Source organism: Xyrauchen texanus, chromosome 38 (genome assembly GCF_025860055.1).
Source record: "Xyrauchen texanus isolate HMW12.3.18 chromosome 38, RBS_HiC_50CHRs, whole genome shotgun sequence".
NCBI classification, from domain to species: Eukaryota; Metazoa; Chordata; class Actinopteri; order Cypriniformes; family Catostomidae; genus Xyrauchen; species Xyrauchen texanus.
This window is the reverse complement of record NC_068313.1, coordinates 33856016-33862015: the sequence shown is the minus strand read 5'-3', so window position 1 is coordinate 33862015 and position 6000 is coordinate 33856016.

Genomic DNA, 6000 nt, shown 5'->3' with positions numbered 1-6000 from the left:
GACTGAGCGCGAAATAGCTTCAGTGACTTCTTATAGTACAGATTCGCTGTCAATCAAAAGGAGATGCAGTCTTTCAACAGATCCTCCAATCATCACGCGGAAGCCCGGAGTCCGGGCCAGCCCACTCCTCATTCACCCCCAGAGACGCTGAGCGTCCGTGGGCGGGACATAATCGCAGCATTTGTCCAATGACCGTCTATTTTCGGAGCACTGAAAAAAACTGTTCAGAGCAGCCCCATTGAAGTCAATGGACGCTCGGCTTCAACAGGGAAATGCACTGACGCTACGGGAATGTATGAGACGTAAATCGAGTCAGCCGACCTGCTATATGTAATGTAGCTGATTCTGAACGAACTGGTCTTCGAGATGAACGTGTTCTAACGCATTTTTAGTCAATAAATTGTTTACACAATAGTACATATTTGACCATTATTTTTTTGACATTATAGGGGAAGCTGAGCTTCCCTTGCAGTCTTAAAGAAATCCCCACTGGTTTTACACTAGTATTTTCCTATGAGCCCCAACGAAGAAGAGTAAATAAGTGCTTGAGCTCAATATAAACTCACAATTCTGGGTTATTTGGTATATTTGAATAAGTGATTTGTTTTGAACATTTGATTAATTTGAACACTGAATCATGTAAGCTTTTTTTCTATTGAGTGATTCAGGGAATTGTTCCCTTTACAAAAGGCTCTCACTCTCTCCCCAAACCCAGCTGGTCCTTCACATGATCTCGAAGCGCGTTCCGACGCTTCTTCGGATCATGAGGTGGATCGCGATTCTCTTCCCGCCTCCGAGCTATCCGTCCGCGATAAAAAATCTCACGGAGGAATTGCTCGATGTTATTACTGTCGCGGTTGCCAGATTGGACTGGCCACGCGAAAAGAGACCCCCAAACGCTCCAAATTAGGGGATAGATTTTATCTTCTAGTCTAAGAAAGGGAACGCCTCATGGGTCCCTTCCTTTCTTTGATAACCTCCATGAAGAGCTTTTTCAGCTCATGGAGAACCCCTAAAAAAATAAATAAATAAATAAATAAATAAAAATAATAATATATATATATAAAAATATATATATATATATATTCTTCCGTGTTCTCATACCCTCGACGCCATTATATTCGACTATCGTGGGTGCTGAGGCACGGGGTATTCAGTGATGCCGCCGGTCGAAGAGACGCTATGGGCTATCTCTCGCCGGGCTCGGCATAGTCTCTTAAAGCCCTCTCTCCCCTCAAAGCCTTGTAGGACAACCTCCACTTTAGTGGGAAGGGCTTATCAAGCAGCAGGTCAGGCTGGTGCTGCTCTGCACCCTATGCTGTTTTTCAGGCGTACCAGGCTGACCTCCTGGATCGACCTGAGTGTGGGTTCTGGCGCTTGACGAGCAAGCCTCAGACCCACCTCAGTCCTGACTGAAGGGAGGCTCAAAAGCAAAGCGTGGCTGAGTCGTGCTCCTCCTCCTAGGGATTGGGGACAGTCTCGCGCCCTCGCCAGCCCCGAAGCAAGACCTCAGGACTATAAATTCTAGTAAGAGAAAACCCTGACGGTCTTGTGCCTAGATTAGGGATAGCTCCCTCGGGATGGGCGCGTGCTTCACTTCACCCCTCCCGTACCCCCTCGAAGCCCCTCCATTCCCGCCACCTCTTGGTGTTTCGGGTTGCAGAGGCTTCCGTCAAAATTGGGTGTTTTCACTGTTCCTGCATTTTATTCAGGACGCTGAAACACCGACAACCCCTCAACAGGAAGTGTTAAAATATAATACCCATCTCAGAGATCCTGGCAGCGTGGAAACTTCTGCCGGATATATTCTTTTCTGTGGGTCTTATAAGGGCGTCAGGATTTAATTCTCTCGCCACTTTTCCGTGTTTCAACGGCGTGTTCTCACTACCATGAACCGGATTTCTTTTGTGTAAAAAAAAAAAAACTCAATCTCCTGGTTAAAGGGGCCATGGTATGTGTTCCCCTTCCAGAGAGAGAGTTAGGTTATTACACTAAATACTTCCCGTTTCCCGTGGAGGGTGAGGGGTGGCGTCTGGCTTAGATCTTAAAGCTTGAACTACCCGTGGGTGTTCAAGTCCAAGATGATGCCTATCAAGACGGTCGTGTCTCAAGCCCTACAACTCATTTGGCTGGTCACCATCGATCTTATGACGCACTTCTATACTTCATTTAGAAGTTCTGCCACAACATGGAAAGTTCCTGAGGTTCACTTCCGGGGCTGAAGTCTTCCAGGGTCAGGTTCTTTCACTCAGCCTAGCCCTTTTACCCGCACATTCACAATGCATGATGTAGCTGGCTCCTTGGGACTCCGGGCATCTGCATTCTGAATTACGTAGATCGACTGGCTGATCCTAGCGCAGTTCCAGGAACTGGCAGTTCAGCACAGGGACATCGCCTTAGCTCATCTGTTTCTCTGGGGTTGAGACTCAACGCCAAGAAAAGCGCCTCTCTCCCACTCAGAACACTGTCTATCGGGACATCGTATGGAGTTCAATCTCAATGCGGGCACAACTGTCTCCCGCTAGGATTGAGTCCATTCAGATCACCCTGAGCAAAGTCAGGCTAGGTCAAGGTTGCACTGTTATCAGTATCAATGATTTCCAGGTCTCAGGGCTGAACGCGTCCACGGTGATCCCTCTGGACCTTCTGCTCATGAGACCGCTTTTGTTGTGGCCAAAAGCCAGGGGATTTCTTCCAAGGGCCAAAACCCTGGGCTAAATAGGGTTACGCGCCTCATGCTTCGCTCCCTTTCTATGTGGTTCAGACCCCGGTTTTCTGCCTTGGGTCCCACTCTAGGTGCGCTCTTGTTGTCGCAGACTGCTAACAACAGACGCCTCCCTGACGGGCGGGTAGCGGCCTTAAGTGGTCGCCCAGCTTAAGGGGATAGGAGGGTCGTCAGCTCGGTTGTCACAGTCACTGTCTCGGGTTGATGGCTGTATTTCTGGCCCTGAAATACCTACTCCTGAGGCTGCCATGTCTTGGTGCGGGTGGACAATACAGTGGTAGCCTCTTACATAAATCATCAAGGAGACCCACGTTCTTGTCAGCTGTATTTCTGACACGTCGGATTCTCCTTAGGGCCCAGGGTAAACTCCTGTCACTCAGGTCAGTTATATCCCTGGACGCCTAAATGTGGGAGCAGATTTGCTGTCCAGACAGAACATACCGAGGGGCGAGTGGAAACTCCACCCCGAGGTAGTACAACAAATTTGGGAGAGATTTTACAGAGCAGAAGTGGACCTCTTCGCCTCTGTTGATAGCGCAATGTCTCCTCTACTTCTCCCCGAGTCGCACAGTCCCCCCCCTCCAGCTTTGCTTTGCTACTCCGAGCTCCTATGCCCTTGAGTCGACATCTCAGCTCATGCCTGAACAGGTTTGTGATGCGGCAGGCTGGTCCTCTCCGCTCACATTCATCAGTTTTTATGACAAGTTTGTGTTGCGACAGGGTTCTCTTCACACACATTCGTCGAACTTTATGGGTTAGATGCTTTGCTACTCCGGGCTCTTATGCCCTTGAGTCGACATCTCAGCTCATGCCTGAACAAGTTTGTGATGCGGCAGGCTGGTCCTCTCCGCACACATTCATCAAAATTGAATGGTTTAGATGTTTATGCTACTCCGGGCTCTTATGCCCTTGAGTCGACATCTGAAGCTCATGTCTGAGACCTCTCGCGTTTTGTGAGTACACTGCACAACCGTAGGGGTCCGGACAGCCCCAAGCGCGGCGGCGTGGGTATTATGCGTTCCTAGCGCTTAGCAGCGCAACATCGTAGTGAAGCCTTTTGTAAAGGGAACGCCTCGGTTACATGTGTAACCCTTGTTCCCTGAAAAAGGCGGAACGAGATGTTGCGCTGCTTTGCCGCACTGGGACGTCCCAGGACTGCTCTTCAAAAAGAAGTATCTGACGACACCTGGTGACGTATCCATTTATAGCCTGGCCTCAGGTGCATCTAATGATTACATCAGCCGAGGCTATAAATTCCGGTCAATGTTCATTGATGTGTTTCACACATTATTTCAGCTTGGCTCACAGCAAGAGTTGTTCCCCTAGCGCTTAGCAGCGCAACATCTCGTTCCGCCTTTTTCAGGGAACAAGGGTTACACATGTAACCCGAGACGATTTAGTGAATCGTATTCATGTTACTGGAAGGAATGTGGTGATTTCATGTGAGTCATAGTCAATTGAATTGTTTCAACTGATTCAAAAGTGTTAATGTTGTGAGTTTAGTTTTGTTATATCTACAAAGTATCAAACGGTCATTGAGTTTAATGGTATTAGAATATTACAAACATTTACACACTATATTTATTTGAAAACATACAGAATGTAAAGTCCACTTACTGAGGGACTCTAAATAAACACACACACACACAAAATGCTGCAGTGATGCAACCATACTGTATGTTAGTATTAAAACAGGGATGTAATAGAATCTGCCACTATTTGCACTAGAGTGCAAATTTGGTGAAAACTGTTGTATAAATGATTACTTGATTGTTTTGTCCAAGAGCTTGTTTTGCCATTGTCTATTACACCACACTCCTCTCACAAGCATTGTAACAGATCGATTACGTATATTCTCCTGATTTCACAGCACCACAGTGAAAAAATATACTGTAACTGTGCCAACTAACCCGGAACGGAACAGTATGGTTTTGCAATGAGAACTGTTTGGCCCAATGGTGGAAAAGTGGTTATTGTTACCCTATACCCATTAAAATGAAGAGAATTATCCAGTAGTAAGTGCACTGTAAGGCGCATTGGAGAAAAGCGTCTCTGCCAAATGCATAAATGTAAATGGGAAATGTGTATTATGAAACTGATTTAAAAACACAGACTAAAAGTAACAAAGCGGAAGATTAACAAACATATTCTGTGTGTAACGACAGCACTCCAGGACGATGGGTGCCAGTATAGAGTCCAAAACAACAAGTGGGACCGATGGAATGAGTAAGAGCCAGTTAAAATCTTACTTGAAGCAAATTTAAAGATTTAGGTAAAAATGTAACGACAGTCCTTGAAGTTTGAGAGTTATACATACAGACAGAAAGATAGAGAGGTTGAAATGGCAGAGAAGGAGCTCACACAAAATGAAGAAACAATCCTACAAGTTTTATTTCTAGGCCAAACAGGGCAAAATGTTGACAAAGTGCAAAACATTATTGGAGAACCCCTTCATCAGTGCTAAAGAGCTACAAGGGCACACTTCCATTTGCTGTATAGGGTACTTAATACCATTATAACCCTCTAATAAATCAGTACAAGTAAATCAAATATATAATATTTGTGACCATCCAATATTGTTTGCATTAATATATGAATTGTCTATTTATAATTTTTCTCTTTTTTTATAATTTCAACAAAGACTACATTCTGTATACACACTTTAAAATAACAGTGAGGACATTAAACCAAATGAATAAAGAAACAACAAAAAAACAAATGGTATAAGGAGTAATGTTTAGTAATTTAACACCAGAGACTATTTAGCCTGAGATGGAGCATTTGCATTAAAACGAATGTGAGAAATTGGAACACCAAATATGGCGGATGGAGAAACATAAAAGACCAGTCTTAGTGTGATGTTATTGCATTTCATGATCTTCTAGAAATTACAGTTGTATGTTCTGTTAACGCCTGAATAACTATAAAAGTGTTAATGTAGTACTACTAATTTGTCCTGCATTAATTCCTGCATAGTTACCTATAAATGACGGACTATTATTATAAAGTGTTGCTGACTTAAGTGATATTATGCAACTATATGAAACAAGGGTGACTAAATGAAGGGTCAGTCAGGAAGGGTGACTAGGAAGGACAAGTCAGTACTTTCTGATGTTAATCACCTGTTTACTGAATTTCAATTGCTTCTCTTGGGACGGAGATTTAAACTCCCTTTCTATAAAACAAATAGAGATGGGACTTTTTTATCCCTGCAGTGATCAGGTTTTGAATGGCTCATAAGTCAATTAGTGTGGGTTGTGTTGTACATGTTTATG